Source organism: Poecilia mexicana, unplaced genomic scaffold (genome assembly GCF_051168715.1).
Source record: "Poecilia mexicana isolate PSO_F unplaced genomic scaffold, ASM5116871v1 scaffold_20, whole genome shotgun sequence".
Lineage (NCBI taxonomy): Eukaryota > Metazoa > Chordata > Actinopteri > Cyprinodontiformes > Poeciliidae > Poecilia > Poecilia mexicana.
Window position 1 is genome coordinate 13767543 of NW_028263389.1, and position 19172 is coordinate 13786714.

Below are 19172 nucleotides of genomic sequence, written 5' to 3' on the forward strand. Positions count from 1 at the left end.
TCCATTGGTTAATAAATTTGATTTCCATTGATGATTTTTGTGTGATTTTGTTGTCAGCACATTCAACTTTGTACAGAAATAAGTATTCACTGAGAATATTTCATTCATTCAGATCTAGGATGTGTTATGTGAGTGTTCCCTTTATTTTTTGAGCAGTGTATATGGTTTAGTGGCCTCTGTAGAGTCACCTACCCCACAAATACCAAGGCGTGGACTGGGTGAGATCGATTAGTCCTTGAAAATAGTCCCTGTGCTCTGGTAGAAACCAGAGTAAAATGAGCTGGAGACCTAATTTATTATCTCCTTTAGCTCTGGGCATATTGACTATCCTTAATGAAAGGACAGGAGGTAATGTCACACTACACTTCATTCAAAGCAATACCAAATTATTTGCTGACAACTAATTGGTATTCATGTAAATTATTTTTAGGACAACTTTAACAGGGTGAATGTGGACAATAAATAGTTCTAATGTATCCCGATCCTTCTTCACATTCCTGCACTGCTTCAACTCAGAGGCCTTAGTCATAAAGAAATGTTTTATGTGCGTCATCATTTTTCTTCTAATAGCCTGCATAAATTATACGTGGAACATATGGAGCAACATAGTTTATGCTCTCTTTCTGCCCAATGTGTGGAAGCTTCATTCTTACACATCCGCCTCTCTAACATCTAAACTGAATGCTCTGTTTGCAGTGCAGACATGTTTCTGAAATCACCAAGTTTCAGAAATTATTATTAAAAATTGACTTCTTGAGATTTACATCAAGTTATAATTATATACCAACTTAAAAACAGACACGGCTTGTTGAATTGATTCTTTCGCGCATGTTTGAGAAATCTTTTGCTCTACCCTGGCAACCATTCAGGGTGCATAAACACTTGCGCTCCCCCACTCAACTCCTTCAGACTAGTGGTAGCAGCATTTAGCCAACACCTGGTGGAGCTGCACATCTTCTGAGCTTATCATAGGAGCAACTTCTTAGTGAAACACTTGAAAGAATGTTAGCAATGAAGAATATTAAAAATATGCAATGAAGGATAATAGTAGCATGCAATGAAATATGCACACTAGGATTTTGAAAAAAAACAAAAAACAATAAAATAAAAATAAACAGTGATACAGTTTGTAAGTTAAGATTGATGGATAAATTTTATGATTCCAAAACATCACAAAAATAGGATGTTTGCTCTGCCTTTATCTTTGTCAAGTTTTTTGGCCTCTTCAAACACCTCGGCTTCTGCCCAAACTTGAAAAAGGCTTGCTCCCATCAAAGAGACGCAGCAACAACTCATCTCAGTGTCATCTTTTTATTTCTCCTTTCTTTTGTCTTTAAATCACTCCACTTTTCACTACAAGACCACCATGATTTGTCTGAGTGGTCAGAGTAGACACACCAAGCAGGTTGAAAACCTACAAACAAATGAACCAAAATTACTTGCAGATTACAGTGAACAAAATAAATGTGTTCACTGTTTTTAATATGTGCTAAAAGTAATTGTTTGTTAGTAATGTTTTTTTGTTGTTGTTGTTGTTGTTTTTGCTCTTTTCCACTCACATGGGTCTCCTAGGGAGCCGCAATCTCACTCAGACTAGAATATTAACATCGATTCTTAGGTATGTTGCTGCAAAAATTTATTTATGTGTCGACAGCAACACCTCTCTTTTCCTTTGCGCATTGAAACTGCTGTAGTTCGAAATCAGTAAAGCCTTGAAATAGGAAGTTACATTCATTTCCTCAGTGGGATGTTCTGTTTTGTGTGATTTATTTGTCCTGCAGTGTAACTGATCAACAAAGTTTACACGACCTAGAAACTGTTAATTTGTTTTTTCTCTCCCCCACTTCAGCAATGTTCAGATGATGCTGTTTCCAGTTGCAGTGCAACGAAGTGGCAGAGCGATTAGATTGCAAGAATGCACTGTTCCAACAAAATTTAAAAGCACCTGCACCAACACCTGCACAAACACCTGCGAGGCGTCCCACGTGGAGTTCTGTGCAACGCTGCTTTGAACACAAACTAAATCAGCACACAATGTTCTTATTTAAGAAAAGAGAATTTCACAATGTGCTTCCGCTGCATTACACTAAATCAGCCCATCAGCTTTCTCCTTTTATGTTCCCAACCAGGTGATAAAATCAAGGAAAACTTGCACTATGCACCCCTCTTTGGTTCTCGATAAGAACAAGACATTTTGATTTCCAAAATATGCATGAGTCAAAAAGAACAATGCACAAATAACCTCACCGCTGATTTATTTTTCATTCAAATGTCAAACCTACCTTTATCAGCTCTTAAAGTGACTTTCCAGTATCTGTAGGACCCTGGGCGAAGAAAAGCATAGGCATAAAAGAAAGATTGAGGTGCAAACTTCACTTAGTGTAACTAACCCCAACTGAGTGTGTAGAAGAGCGAAGGAGAGGATTGTGGGTGTGCTTAGGATTGTTGACGACTGTAGTGGAAAATTTTAAGATTACCATATGATTATGAGTAAAACAATGCATAGCAGTTTCATGATTCTTGTGAGACACACACCTGCTCTAAAGGGAGTCTAGGGAGTCTTCCAGAGCAGTTCCTCTGTCCTTGGTAGTACAATAAATCTATGGAGTCGTTATCTTTCCTGGAATGTTATGACATGCATAGTTTCTGGATTGTTTCTGATAAAACTGTAAGTTTTGTTTGCTCGTGGATCTTTCTCCTGACTGCGATCAGCGAGCAGAGACTTCGAATGCTGTAGAGCCTTCAAATAAATACTGATTAAGAATATATTCTTTCTCTGGTTCCTTGGGATTTTGAAACGGTTATTCCTCGCTCCTTGTTGAAGGAAAATTTCCACAACACGACTTATCAACTTTGTCGCTATATTTAATGATTTTCAGACTCACTTAGTGACCTTTTTTTGAGTTTGTTTCATGTTCCAACTGGTTGATGATAAAACAAAACAAAACAAAAAATCGTTCCAAAAAAATTTGAAACTTAAAATAAAACTTTCACTGCAAATTTGAGTAGTTTGTGTTGCTGAACTCCGGGTCTTCGAAACATGCCTTCAACCATCTTTTCTGCTCTGTTTGCATCTCATGTTAAAGTACAAAATAAATTTTTATAAAGAAAAGCTGTGTCTCAGTTAAACATACAATGTAGACTGCAAGACTTAATGACTGACAGGTAAGGATAAACGGTGTCAAAGAAAACAAAAATCTTTGCACTCTAAAGACTTTTTTAAAAGTGTAATTTTATTTTAGATGACCTTAGCGTTCCAACCTTTAAAATGGCTCATTCTGATTGACGGGAAAAAAAAAAAGTGGAGACACCGTTTAAGTAAGTGAAATGATATCTGTACTTAGGGTAATTCAGAAATATCTCACAATAAAATGAAATAATAGAATTACTAAATCATAACGACAGCTTATCATTCCTTGTGAGGTAATTGGGTATCAGACGGTGTTGGGTTAAACTAAATTCTGCACATTCTAGAATAAAAAACATTAGGTTTTCTATAAAAACCCAGTTCTGCTTAGGACAGAACCTAATTTTCCTTGTAATACTTTTGATGCAAGAAATTAAATGCAACATTGTACCTGATGTCTGTTGGCATGTTATGCTCTGCTACATACATACCAAACAACACGAATACTGAACCGCATTACCTTTTCGACATGTTATTTTACATGCAGATTTCCTCTTCTGAACTGAAGTGAATTGACTGTGCAGTTGATTTATCGTTTCGGGTTCAGCTGGGCATGACAAATGTATGTTTTAGTACAGCTAACTCAGTCAACAAGGCTAGAACAAACCTCCGTTCTGCATGAGCACGAGCGGCAACGATTTCCTCCGTGACTGATCTCCCGTTTTATCTCTGTTTCCACAAACTCAAACGTATCCAGGCGATGTCTACAGTTCTTCAAGGTTGATTGTGGAAGCAGTGTTTTCCCTTCTTGTAGCCGTTGCCATGTTTCTTTCAGACAATATCAATGTTTGCAGATCTGAAACAAAAATGTCATGAAAGATTAAAGCATCGTATCTAACATGGGAAGACCTTAATGCGAACAGATAAGGCAAATTTCAAGGCAAGCTTAAGTTTCGTCTTTCAGGGAAAGTAAAGTAGGAGGGTCGTTAAAGCAATTTATCTGACGCAGTAATTGGGTGTTGTTTTACTTTTTGTTCCCGTATAGTTTAATGCACGAGTTATGCTATTTACGGGCTTCAACTTCTTATAATTGCGGACCGCTACTTTCCTTGAATCTTTCATAGAAGTACATAGAAAATTCCTTTTACCTTTTGCTAACTTGTGCAAAATATATTTGCAAACCTTGTACTAAACAAAACTGAACTCACAACTGGCAGCAGTGAAGAGGGATAATCAATTTGACTAAGCTGAAACACAAAAGGTAAGGAGCAATTAAAATTAGGACGACGCTGGCAGACAGTTGTGGTGTAATTAAAGCTGTTTGGCATCTCTGTTTCCACACTAGAAGAAGTGCCACTCAGTGCCAGGCCTCCTCTGAGCATGCTGAGTGGATTCTCGTAAAGATACCAGCAGGCACTGCAATATATTCGTTCATTACCAGATTTGTACGCTGCATCTCTTTTTTTCAAAGCTAATTAAAAAGTTTGTTCTTAACTTTCTTTCATGTTGTTACCACAAATAACTTATGATGGCAATCTTACAATTGGACCCAACTAATTGTCACACCTTATCGTAGTTGGAATAGCCATCACTATTACAACTATGGAGAAAAAAAAAAAAAAAAAAAGAAACTGTGCCTACTTCAGCGCATCGGTTGCTGAATGTGCATAACCGAGTTTTGTATGTGATCTATTAATATTCATATTAAATTATTGGATTTCAGAGCAGCTTAACCCTGTCCAGTGCTTTGAAAGATTTATGTATTTTAAACTTCAATCATTAATCTTTCATCACAACATAACGCAACAGAATGATTTTTTTTTTTTTTTTTAAACGTGTAATTTGCAAAGCCATACACTTTAGTGAGGGTCTTTGCAGAACCACATCATCACCAAGACAATAACTGGACATTGTCTAACATTACTGAAGAAGTTAAATAGTTATAGTTATGATAATTTCTAGATTTACAGAAATGGTAAAAAGCAAAAAAAAAAAAAAAAAAATTAAACACTGTTAAATAAATCATATTAAAAGCTAATCCAAAATATTGCATCAAAGTTTGAAAGTAATTTTGTTTGTCTTGCAGTTGATAAAATATATAATAAGTTGTCATTGTGTTTACAACCATAAGTACATTTTTGTAGTAATATTACAGACATTTATTTATGCCTAGATTCATTTATAGCCGTTTTTACACTTTTTTTTTGCATTTTGTCAGATATGGTGGCTTTTTTGAAAAATATATACATGGCTCTAAAAATGAAGCAATGAGGCATAATTTGTGAAAAACTAAGTCATGTTAATGAAAAATGTGTTTGATCTGCCCTAGTTATGTATGATGGTTGTATATTGGAAAAAAAATAATGGTTAGAGATAATATTTTCTTCAGGAATGCCACTTTCTAAATATTTTTATGCTGTTGTTTTTATCATTCCTAATAATCATTTCACCAACCAGAACCACAACACATCGCTCTTCTTTCATTAATCTGAGATTTTCGATGCAATATTCTATGAATCTAGTAAACAAATATAATTTAGTTTTACAACTTACACTTGACATCACACCAGGATTCCACATAAATGGCAGCAACCAATAACAATGAAAAGAGCAGAGGGCCATCAGCACTGGATCAAAAGTTAAAGAAAAGAAATAAAGAATTAAATACAGATAACAAAAGAGTGGCAGCCTACTTTAACATTAATAGCATAAGGCAACTGTAAAGGGACATTTAATGGTAAAAACATCAAAGAAAGAATATGTGAAGGGAGCCAAAAAAAATATGGTATTTACTTGTTTGTCCAAATGACACATTTGATTTAGATTTCTTTTTTTTTTTCCCCATGTAGACGTAGATTTGAGTTTTGACTATTATTTTGACTCAATATGTAAGTCCGTCTTGTCAACTCAATGTTGAAAAAACGGGTGTGAAACCGACTAATTAATTGAGTCAATGATGGAATGGCTGGAAAACAAAACAATCATCATGGTACAATGGGTTAAAGTCAGACCTTGATTCAATACTGTAGAGTGAGCACTATGGGGTTTGCATGCCATTTACTATACACTCATTCTAACAAATGTAATGCTTTACATTTTCATCAAGCAACTAAAAATCTTGCGCTTGCCAAAGTCCACACATGCACATTTAGTCTGCAGTCATTGATTACTCTCCAAGAGCGTGCACCGTATGTGAAACATCAATATCAACTCTGAGAGACAGAGAGAAATCGGTTATATTCATTTCACCATCCACACACGCCCTGCAAATCAAAGCTGGTTTACAGTCATGAGTGTTGCACTGAAGTTTGTCCATGTAGCTGCTGAAGTGCTGAAATCTGCACTGGATGTTAGTAGATTCACATTTGTCATCCATATTTTCAATCACCTTATAAGGTCAGTCAGCAGTCACCCAAAAGCCAATTCTTAATACTAATGAATCTTTTGTGTTAATTACAATAATGAAACACAATTAACTTAAGTATCGGTCGGGCGTCAAACATTCGCCAAAGAAATACTTTAAACGGTAAGTGATTTCACACCATAACTGAACAGCCACTAAGTAGTTCCCGCTAAAAGCTTGAAAATACATTGAAATTCTAATTCTTACTTAAATGTTATGTATATTTACATTGCTTCGATGCACATTGGATATTTTCTGGGTGGTCTGACTCAGATTATCACAATGTATTAAAGGGATCAGATACCAGAGGGACACACAGTGACAGTTGTGTCCACAGTAATTCTGAGAAGTGATAAGAATTCGCTTTCATTCCCCCTGACAGCCCCTTTTGTCCACTTTTCCAGCTCCTTCCCTTGTCATCTTTGTGCTGTCACTTTCTTTTGATCACAATGTCAATATCTATTCCAAGTCCGTTTCACAACACGAGTTACTGCCGATTACACATAAAAATTCATTCGGCAACTTATTAATACTTGATCGCAAGAGACATATTTTTATTATTTTTTTTCTGTAACATTTCTTTACATTTCCTGAATATCCCTTGGACTTTCTCCAAATTTTAATTCCGTTCGGTTATTGTTGAGTAGTGTAAGTGCCCGTGTCAGGACATAATTCAAATTAAAATTCTGAAACTCTGCTTGGGGTGAGAAATGGAATACGCATGAGGATATTCAACAAGCTGACTGAAATGACAGATGCTGGGAGGGAGCCACCCACCATGTAATTGCTTGTGCATTGTTATTCCCCATTTATTCTCCAAGAAAATGTTGCATGCATATTAAACTCTGATCCATAAGCAGTACAATAACAACGGACTCTCTGGCAGTCATACCTAAGATAAAATGTGCCATAGACCATCGAGATAATATAAAGTTAATCTCCATCCTACAGATGTTTTAAGTTTATGTAATTGAGATAATTATAGCTAATGGAGATGCAAAGAGCATCTGATAAAATTTTTCAATTTTCTTGCCTAACTGCATACTAGAACGTAACGAGAGTAACGAGGTACGGTCGTTGTCGCGCATGTGAAATTGTCATTACATATGCATAGCCATTAATAGCAACTTTAACATGACGAATACAAAAGAACGTTTTCAGATGACAATGTCATTCGTCAAGAAGCAAAAAGCTTTTCCGAATGTACCTAAAACCCCAAGCATGAAATAATGAATGCAGACAATTTTATAGTTTTTGAATTGATTTGCTCAAATAAATGTGGTAAGTGTCAAGTGTTTCACTCTCAGTAAAGCTGTCTGTAGTTACAGCTAGATGTCAATCACTAAAATGATGCAATGTTATTGGGTTTTTTGCTACTGGTTTCAGATACTAAGCTGATTCAAATTCAGTTTAACCCTGGTATTCGCTGGGGTTAGGCCTGATTCTTAAAGGTTCATTCCACATATTCAAGATTCCATTCGTTTTGCATAAAGTTTGCAGCTGTCATCCAACAGTACATCTGGCTTATTAAAATGTAAAAAAAATAAAAATAAAAAAATTCTGCATTCTCCATAATCTCACTTCTGCAATGAATTCCAGGAGTTGGGTTATAGAGCATAGCTCCTCTTGTTTTAATGGAACATAAATTTGACATGAATAATTATTTGATATTAAATGGCTTGACTCTCCATCTGCAATATTATCTCAGTGTTTACGGAGGACTCGTTTATCTCTTCAAAAAAATCACTTTCGGAAAAATAATGGTGTGCTGTTTAGATAGATGGACACAAACATGAACGTTTGCCCCATTTTTAGTAACTGTAACCAACTTAATATGTTAATTATTTTCAGCGGACTCTTCATTTATCTAATAACCTTTTATCCTTCCTTAGCTTATCTATCATACAGCAGGGAAATAAGAAAAAGCATTGCAGACGGAGCCTAAATGGTCCATATTTTACCTCCCGTCTCTCTCTCTCTCTCTCTCTCTTTTAAAGCAATTTCGCCGAATCTCTTAATCAAAACTTCAGAGCAGTGAAGGATATTATGGATGAATGTTTTTGCACTAAAATTAAATGGATCGCATCTTTTGTCATTACTGAGCCCTCGTTGGTTCCCTTTCCCCAGTTGGCACAGTTGATAAAGAACCTTGTAGAAATGCAAGAAGAATGTCCTCTGTCATTTAAGCCATTCAGCCACAACGCATGTGGCGTTACCACAGCCACGGCCCTTTAGAGAATGACATATTCCATTGTCTCATCGACAATGTCAGCTAATGATAAACAATCCTGTAACTGTCAACCTGTGCTTGTGTCTTGTGCTCTTTTCCAATTGCATTCTGGTTGAGTGTTATTGTTGGCAATGAAAATAGGCTGGCATAATGGCAGCTAATGGGGCTTTAATGGAGAGTGTCATGAAATAATCAATCTAAGGCAGAGAGCAGAGGAACAGTAGCGCTAATGAATTTCTGCAACAATAAAACAATATTTTTCTTACAGCATCTTGTGCGGTTCATTGGGAATTTAAACAAACACAGACAAACAACAGAAGGCCACGGGGTTTTGAATTCAATTTGTATAATACAGTCACCTCCGCAAAACAAACGGAAAGGAAATATTGTATTTTTTTTTTAAATCGACGTCTTTGACACAGCTTGAGTGCGTAATGGTGTCAAAACATCCTGGAAAAGGTACTAAACACGTCAATGGCTTTCTCACTAAATATCTTTCAAATTAAGCTTTTCACAAAATGTTGGCAACTTTCAGGCATTCTACACCAGTGCATGCATAGATTGCACCTAAAAGTGTTCAACAGACCTACTGAATATTAGTAAATACTTCTAAATGTCTTCCAGTTTCTTTTTCAAATGTTTTGCTTCAAAGAACCTTAAACAACCTTACACATGCTTTTTTTTCTTCAGCAGTGGAGCCTTGTACAGTGACACCATTATGGTGGAATGGATTATTTGCTTACTGAAAAATAAATACCTGCTAAGTCCAGGTATTGCATAGCTCTCTCTCAGTGATCATTGGCTCTTCAAAAACTGTTCTGAGTATTCTTTGAACTTTTCAATCTTCCAAGAATCAGTGTCAGAATTGGTTTATGATGGGGTTTTTTCTTTTTCTTTCACTTTTAAACAAAAGCCCTAGTGCTGCTTACTGAAATATTCAGAAGTTTGACCTATGACCACAGCCTCAGTATGTTTTGCAACAATGAGGTTTTGCAACAATGAGAAAGATTTTTACCCATTTGTTAAAACTGTGTCATGACAGTATAGTATAGTGTACGCACTGCTCAATATGCTAATGTTGGAGAAACAACTTACTAATAATCATGAATACTAACCTGAGTATTTGAGACAGGAATTCGGGAACTACTGGTAGTTGTAGCAGAGAGTAAGAGGGATGGTGTGAGCAGCGTGTACACAAGAATGTTTGACAGCAGTGTATTTCTGCAGACGGCAATAGGAGCATTGGAATAAAGCACTGATTGAATGTTTTCACAGATTATTTGTGTCATAATACACTCTCATAACATACTGACAGTTTTAACAATTATGTTGAAAACATATCTTTTTATAAACGTTAAATACCTCAACTTTAAAGGGAACCTGAGAAAACATGGGCATGTTCAATCTTTATTTTTTCTGCTGTGTACATTATTTCTTACTTTATTTAATCAATGGCCTGGGTAATTTTTGAAACAAGTTCACAAATCGACTGAAACGGAACTTGTGTGCCTGTGTGTTGAGGGTTTTTTTTTAACCACCTGCAGTCCTTTCTATGTTCTTGTGATAGATCTGAGTCACTCACACTGACCTAGATGTCTACTCTTTTTGCTGCACAGCTAAACATTCAGCAGGACCGGTGAACCAAGAAGAGGGAAACAAAGGGCGGATGATGGTATGCTGGGGGGAAAAGGGTTGTGTGGCAAGTTCAGGGCCAAAGCCACTTGATATGAAAAACATTTTTTTTTTCCTTCTCAAAAATATTCCAGACATCTTGATGAATAAGAAGTGACATCGCTGCCAAATCACGGCTTACTTCAAACACTGTGGTTCTGTCTAAAGACGGTGATTCAGGCAGGAAGAGGTCCACACTGCAGCACTGTGCCAGGAGCTTTGGACCTTTAACTGACTACAATTCTAATGATTTGGTTGAACAAGACTGCTGGCATTTTAGCCTTCTTCCACTGAGATATTAAATTACTTCTTTGTACTCCACTGGACTAGAAACTATTCTTGGACCATCTATCAGCATACAATAAGTAGACCTCAGAGTGTCCAATAGATGGGCTTCCCCAAGGGGCCCTGCTGTAAGCAGATAGATCAAGATAGTGAAATTGTTTTGTAGTCACTCAGATAAGCTTTTTATTTTTGTTGCAGGTTTGACATCGTCAAGCACAACAATGAATACAATATTCTTGTTACAAATACTAAAGAATGGACAGTGTAGTCCGTTCTACTCTCTGGTTTGTAATAGAGCTATAGGATTTTAGCATTTCTACTTAGTATATTTAAATCTGTCGCCATGGTGATGAGAAAGCTAACATCGCAATCTAGTCTGTGAATAGATTGTATGTTAAACAATCTGGATCAAGTAATGTCACCTACCGGTTTGTGCTTTTTCGTGGCTTGAAGTTTTTGCTTGTATAAATGATGAGTAAAGGACATCAAGAATAATTAAGGAAAATTATCCAAGCCTTTTAGACGACCCTCGGGATTTCAATAAACACAGAAGTAAAACAGAGAAGTACATACAATATTTTCCTCCAGGGTGACCTAATTTATCTTTCCATCAACAGTTTCTTTCTTCAACGTTATGTTCCCTAAAAACGCATCCGCACAATAACTTGCAAAGTGCACAAAAGAAGTGTGTAGATATGAAGTGTTTTTCAGGAATTTTGACATAGAAAGTGAAGCATTTGCCTAGGTTTACTTAACATCTTTCACTTCATCAGCTACTCAAATTACCTCAGTCTTAATTGAAATCTACTGCAGTCTGGCAATATTTTGGCGCCTCCCTCTCATTTCTCCAAGGCAACTAAATTTGGCATTGCTACGAGAGTGATGTTTTGGATGAACAAAGATGAGCAGGAGCCAAACCTTAAAAAAATAAAAAATTAAACATAAATCTTGTTATATCATTTGCTAAATGTGTGTCACGAGGAATATCTTTAATCAATATTTTCTCGTCTAATCCTCTTCAGCCTGCCCTCTCACTTTTCAAAATATGGATCGGCCTGACTGTTTTACAGTATGTATTACATTTTGTCATTGAATTCTTCCTCCTCAACCACACCCTCCATCACTGCCGAGCACTTCTGCAGAGCACTGATCAATTACGAGCTGGCCTGCCGAGCGATCAAGTCTATAATAACACAATCTCTCTATCTTGTTCTGCTGCAGTAAATTACCTTAGCTGCAGGACAAGCTTCTCACCCCGACCAATCCTGGAGGAATCTTAGTTATTGGCCGAGCTTTACATCAAATATATAGCCAGGTGTCCTGTAATGGGAATCAACACCAAGCCTGGACTGATTTAAATGTTAATATCGGTCAAAATCAATCAACCGGCGAAGCGTACTTTTTCTTTTGTTAATAGCACAGGTGTGTTTGAGTGAGATGGTGAGGAGGTAGAGTGGCTTCACATACTATTCCATCGATACCTCTCACTTGAGAGTTTGGCATGAAACATTGCGGCATTATAAAATCAGCAAACTTGCTGTCAGTCGAGCAGAAGCCCGACAGGCTCTCGCTCTCCGTGCACCGTTGTCCCTCCCTCATCTGCCAGCTCCTCAGGCTCACAGCTGAATGTGAGCGAGCTGGAAGTTGAAAAGCAAAGGAGAGCAGACGAATAAGAAAACAACAACAAACTTGCGGTAATTAAACATCAAGGGTGTGGAAAGGGGAAGTGCTAATCCGCCCGACTCAGCTGATTCCAACATTCCGAAAGCATTTACACTTTCATTAAAGTGTGCAACCAAGTAGAACAAAATCATTTGGAAGCCCCTTGCATAAACACCAGAAGTGAACCTGTGGCTGTCTAGTCGGCACGGTTTGAAATACAATAATTAGGGAGTAGCTGCTGTAGTTTCAGAGAGAAACTTCTTAAAAGAAAAAGCAGCGTCGGATTACTTCAGCCTCCACAACAGATCCTGCCGATGAAAAACAATATGTAATCGTTTGTTATTTTTTGTACAATCGGGCATTTTTAATAATTTGCTTCTACCTTCATTGCTGACATTTTTTTTTTGCAATGCAACAAAACAAACAATAAATGCATTTGCAATACATTTGTCTATTCACTAATCAGAGGCATTGTCTTTTTTTTTATCTTGATTTTAATGTAATTTGAGAAAATCATCTTGGTGAGGTTTTGTTAAAATACTGAGTAGTAAAACAACTAAGATGCAAAATTTTACTTTAACTTTTCATATTTCATATGCTGTGGGCATTTACAATTAAAACTCTTTTAATTGTAAAAGCAATTTTCTAAAGCATAGTTTGCCTCTATAGCCAATTTCCACCCTGTGTATGACACACATTTTCTGCCATCACTACCAATATTTGCAGAGGAAAAAAAGGCTACTGCTTTAATTGTACACTGTGCATGGGAAAATTATGGCACGTTTAGGACAGTGTTTATTTCTACTTTCACATATCATATCAAAGACCTTTGTGTATGCCCTCATAAAAGAAAATGGGAAACCAAGAATACATTTTGTCCTAAATGACCTTACATAACTCGCCAAAAAGAAAGAACAGCATAAACAAATTTTTTCTCATCAGTGAATATAGCAAACATAACTCTGTTGTGCCCCACACCAACCAGCTGGAGCACCAGGTCATCTTTCAAGATAAACTTTTTTTTGTCCCCAAGGAGCAATTTATTTTGCAGCCAGCAAAGAACAAAAGGAAAGAGAAGCACAAGTAATTCTCTTTGAAATAGAAAAATAACCACAACATTCATGATACAACCAGGACACAAGCCTAGTCTGCTACAATCTCTGTTTTGGCCAATCAGGTTAAATGACCTATGAAAAGCGAGTGCAAGTCAAGCCTCAAGCCTATTGGACCAATTCAGAGCCAAAAGCCTTAAGTCACCAACAACTGAAATAATAAATATTTTCTCATCACATCTACTTCAGCTCTCCCTGCACGGCTCTGGGCTGGGATTCCAATCCAGCACTGTTTGTCCCTCGGCCATTCATTACATGAATATTTTTTTATATGACATTTATCATATTGGAATTTTTCAAATGATTATCATTTACTATTTTACTTACCATTCAGAAATCTACCAGAAGCAGATTCATGTGATTTTGAAAATTGTTCAGTGTAATATTTACGCCTGGCGTTGTGTTCAGGTTGTATCCAGCCTTTTGCTCAATGACTGCTGGAGATGGCAGTTCGACTTAAATCTTAGGCCGAGTCTAAGTTAAGTTTCAAGTCTTTTAGGCACAAGCTTAAATTAAATCTGAAGTTGTTTTTTTTTGTTTGTTTTTTTTTGTGACTTGAGTTGGATTCTAAAACTTAAGTAACCATTTCTGCTATGTGACTGAAAAAAAAGACTCACTGAAAAAAATGCTAAAGACAGATATTCCACAAGCTTCTCTCATGTCTTACTTCTAAAAGAGAAATTAAAAGAACTCATCGTTGGGATAAAACATAAAAAAAACCCGGCTTTAGAACGTAATTGAACAATGGATTTGTATTTGAATTTGTAATTATTTTAGTCGGACAAAAGAAGGTTAAAAAAAAAGTTTTTTTTTTTTTTGTTTTTTGTTTTTTTCCAAAGACAGCCTTTTCGAATGAAAGTTTTTGGTGATTGTCATCTCATTCAAGTTAAACATTATGTTGAAATATTGAGGTAAGACTGTTTGATGGGCTGTATTGAAGATCAGCTCTGAGAGAACCTTTTAGCCAGGGAAGATGAAAAGGGCTCAAAAAGAGGAGTTTAAAAATGTATATTTCATGAGAACTGCCAAGTTCCATCTGCTAGCAGAGCAAAGAACCTTGAAGTGAGAATGCTGGGTCAGATTTTCAAGATTGTTGGCCGTGTTAGTGTGTTAAATATTGTTGAAGTGGTGTTTATGGTCGCGGTACAAGACAGGAATTTTGATATATTGGACTTTGCAGTTGCAGTTGATAAAAACAAACCCAAAAAAAGAGACATACTTTTGCAAATGTATAAACTCATAAATATGTTATTTTCACAGATCACTGCAAATTAAAAGCAAGTTAAAGCCAGAAATGATTGATCTATTGCAATGATTAAATACAGTGTACAGCAAATAAAGGATGACTTCAATTTATAAGTGTGTGGTCATTAATTACTTTACCACAGATATGGATTACTGTTTAGTCATTTTTTGGTAATTTAGTGTATATAAAAACAACAGGATTTTATGGAGCCTCCTTTTAAATTGATTAAATCATAACGCTTTTAATTATGCATGGCAAAATAACTCGCTAACTTCAGCCACATAGGAAATGCCGAACTCTATGATGTCTTTTTCTTCCTCCTGTTCATACAGTTCATTAAGTTTTAAAATAGGAAAATCAATGCCCGGAATCTATATTGTCAGCGGTGGTTTTGAGTAAATGCATTCAGTCGGTGGGCAGAAGTGGAAGTCAATTCGAGACGTTCGAAAAGGCTCACCCTGCTACCGCTCCCACCTGCTTCGCTGCCATCAGCATCAGGCATTTATTTTTTAATGACTGTGTTTTGAGCAGCTAAGTGCAGCAGAGCACGCCCGGGATGTGTGCTCGGAGCGTATTGACAGGAGGAGGTAGAGGGAAGAGAGAGAGCAAACCTCAAAAGCGCTAACCGCAGAGTTCACAGGAGAGAGTTCAGAACATGTGGCTCTGGCGGCTGCGACTGGGGACATCAAAGTCAACACTGCGACTGGAACGAGCTGCCTCTGCAAATTGCTTGGTCAGAATGACTTCCCTTTGCCTCTTGAAATGGTGAGGATCATTTCGACAATTTATGCCAAAAGCATAAAAAAAAAAAAGAAGGAAAATCCCATCTGGATGCTAATCTAATTATAGCCATGCACTGATAACAGTGAAGTTAATTCTGATGAAAGGTTTCACAGATGCCTACTGTCGTATCATCTCAGGTCAAGTTCTTTGTTTCTAATCAGCTAAGTCCTGTGTAGGCTATGGGTTCAGTGAGCTTGACACTATTACATATCTTGCCATGTTTATTTGGTTTATCTCAATGCATGCAATATGAACAAACTAAGCACATTTTGGGAGTCTTAAAGTTAGTCATCTGTGAGAGGTTCATTATTTATAGTGCATGTGTGCTAGGAAGAATGGTGTAACATGTATAATGTGCTGCTGCTTCATGGCAATGGCGCTCATTATTGTCACTGACGTCACTTCATCTATTCTTAATGATCGTCTGACTACCATCTGGCACTTCTCAACTCGATTTTGACATGAATATCCAGATAAAGCCAGTTTTCTAACTAAAGCTGTGCTTACCTGCTGAGAGTTGCATTAGAAACTACACCTAAAGCACACATTCAAAAGTCTGTTACTAAAACCCAAAGTAATTTCCAGAAGCAATTAAACCTGCAATGTAAAAAGTAAAGGTGGCTTTGTGAAGGAAGTTCGAGTTAGGCCCTATAATCACTTGCGTCCATTTGGTAAATGTTATCGAAGTCCTTTTACTGACTTGTATTGAGGCTAAAATTATACATATCAAATTATTTGACTCAAAAGGCTCCACAGGAGCTCTGAAACTTTGCCCTTTCCTACTCAGACTGTGAGACCTCGTACATTCTACTACAAAAGACTGTCAGTGGGTGCACAAAGTAGAGTCACCCTTAAAATCCTGACAAGTTAATGTGAAACTTTAAAACCAGCAGAACGGACATGAATTATAATTGCTTTACATATTTCTTTGATATCCTGAACCTTCAAAGGGCCTCGATGATGGATCACATTGTGAGCCTTTCACATCACGCTAATAGTTGAGAGAATAAAATTAAAAATGTGTCAGAACCTGATTTTCTTTGTGCCAACTTTACTGGTAACCAATGACCAATGTGAAGAATATTTAAACGACACTTTGGAATTGTAGTCCAGGAGTCTTTTTATCTAAATGTTCATTTTTTTAAGGATACTCCTCAGTCTGAGTAATCACGGAGAATGAGGAGCTAAGCTAACATTGATCGGAAGATTACAAAACAAATGGATTCCATACTAAACAACTCAAACTATGGCATCGCCTAACAGTAAGAATGCAGTTTTGCCACTTGTCACTTTTACAATCATTGTTTACCTTTTTCAACTTTCTCTATACCAAAAATCATACATGTTGTCTCTGCATATTACTGCAGCTGATCGGATGTAAATAATCTCCACCTGATTCTTCTCTCTATCCATGCAACGCAGATGTTAAGTGTTTGACAAAAACGAAGATGAAATAAATTAAAGTTTGATGCAAAAGTGACAGTGTATAAAAGTATGTCGCGCCGACTAAATCAACATGAAAGTGTTTAGCTTGTGGTTGTTTTAAAGCATATTCAGTTGAAACAATATTTTTACATATCCTGAATTATAAGACACACAACTTTTTTTTCTGACTGTTTAAAGCTAAATCATGCTAACCTTCTCTTCTTTCATCTTAGTATAACCAAAATAACTTCTATCCACTAACTGGCACAATATAGGGAGAAGTAATAAGTTATCTCTATTTATTAATGTCTCCAAATAAGAAGTTTGCAACTACTTTTAGAATCAGTGAAAATGGCAATAGGTGGATGTAAAATCATGACATAAAATAAAATAAAAAAATCCTACCCTCCTTTCTACATGCTACAACACTAAAAGACAAACATTGGTTAAAAAAATCTGCTCAGCTTTTTTTCAACCCTGAATTTATTTGCAGTTATCAGGTTAGCAATGGGGAAACAATTCTCTCAACTCGAGGAGGTTTTTTTCACCTCAGGGGTGTTTTGATGCTGTTTAGACCATGAATGCTGAATGGTGCTAAGATCAGAAATACCAAAAATATTTGCCTCTCTCCCAAAGTTATACAGAATCACTGAACCCCAAGGGCAGTCCTAAAGCAATGATTATCATTAAGCCTTTCCAAACGTTAGCATAGATTATTTGCACATCATTTAAATGGACAGAAGGCTGGATTTCATTTTCAAGTGACATCACTGGCGAGTAAAACAGTTTATTTCTTTGTTTTACTGCATCAGTACTTTTACTATACAGCTGCTGTCTGTTATTCAACCCCATTTGCTTTCACATTGTCTCCACCAACATACTCTTTCTCCTTGAAGAGTTGTCCTCCACTTTATCTCTGTGCTTAATGTACAGCTTGCGCACTTTAACTTAACTAAAATTACAAATGCAAAAAGAAAAGGTCATTGTGGACACATTTTATAGAAGAAAATCTGTGGAATGAATATTCAAGCTGTTGAATATACGCAGAAGTCAATAACTCTAAACTTCCGAAAGGAATAAAAAAGAAAAACAGAATTCTGTGATCATTAACTAACTCAGCATGGCGGCTCTAATTAGGTCTCTTATTGGTGAGAGCCGGTGTAAACTCACCAAGTCGACACAAAAATCAAAATGACTTCACGCCGTTATTTGTCCACCTCATAAAAACAGCCTGGGTTTAGTTGTTTTGCATAGGTGAATGCTTTTTATTCATTCGCTTGTTATTCATGGTCAATAATTAGACATCCAGTGGTTCAGAAATTCAGGAGCAGCCATGACAATGCCTCAAAACTCATGTCCCCCTTGTTCAAATCTAGACCCTGTTTTTCTCTCCACGCCTGAGACCGAGCATCCTTGCAGCGGAATGGTCTCTGCCCTTATCCTCAACGTGCAGGTACACAAACATCAAAGCTTGCCAAGTGCCTGGTCGCTTTTTAATTAGGCCAGTGTTCAAATGAATCTGGAAAACGCTGTTCATCTCTGTGTGCAACAGCAGCATGTGGCTTGATTACACCGAGCACTTACAGCGGAGGACATCCATCTCCAGCGCATGCGGAGCCTGCAAAACCGATCTCATCAGTTGGCTTTGCGCTGCCTCAACCTGCAAAGCGTCCACTCCTGTCCAAAAGGAGACAAATGACAGGTGAATACACCAAACAGCCTGTCACTGTACTCATCCGCTGCCCATTTTTCATTTGGTAGTAACAATGGAGGGTGGAGAGTGTTTTTTTTTTTTTTTTTTGTTGGGGCTGCCGGTGCGTGAATAAGTTGGGGAGGAAATAGGACCAGTAATTATTCTTTCTTCCACTTGTTCTTCCTGTGGCATCCCACCATTGCTCATACACTGAAGATACAAGCAGCTGAATTCTGATGAAATCACAGCAAAGCAACAGCTTGCATACCTGATGCATCACCACAGTGCCTTGCAAAAACACTCCAAACCTTTATACTCTGTCTTTTTTCTGATTACAATCCAATTATCCATCTAATTACAATGAATTTAGAAGGGAGGTCAGGTAAATTGTTGTGAAGTTTAAATTTATTCTTAAACGATGACCAAAATTATGCACATTTCTTTGCTTGATTCATTATTTTGAAAATGGAACAAAAGTAGAAAAGCGCAAACTTGCATGATGACGGCTGCAAGAAGCGGATTGGCAAAAGGAGAA

The 19172-nt window shown here is 36.9% G+C and overlaps 1 long non-coding RNA gene across 1 annotated transcript in view; it reads left to right on the forward strand.

Moving 5' to 3' along the window:
• Positions 1-19172, forward strand: part of LOC148153405 (uncharacterized) — an 86598-nt gene that overhangs the window by 62000 nt on the left and 5426 nt on the right. The window contains exons 2-3 of the long non-coding RNA XR_015761691.1: positions 18321-18397; positions 18497-18646. This is a non-coding gene — a long non-coding RNA (uncharacterized LOC148153405). The remainder of the gene's footprint in view (positions 1-18320; positions 18398-18496; positions 18647-19172) is intronic.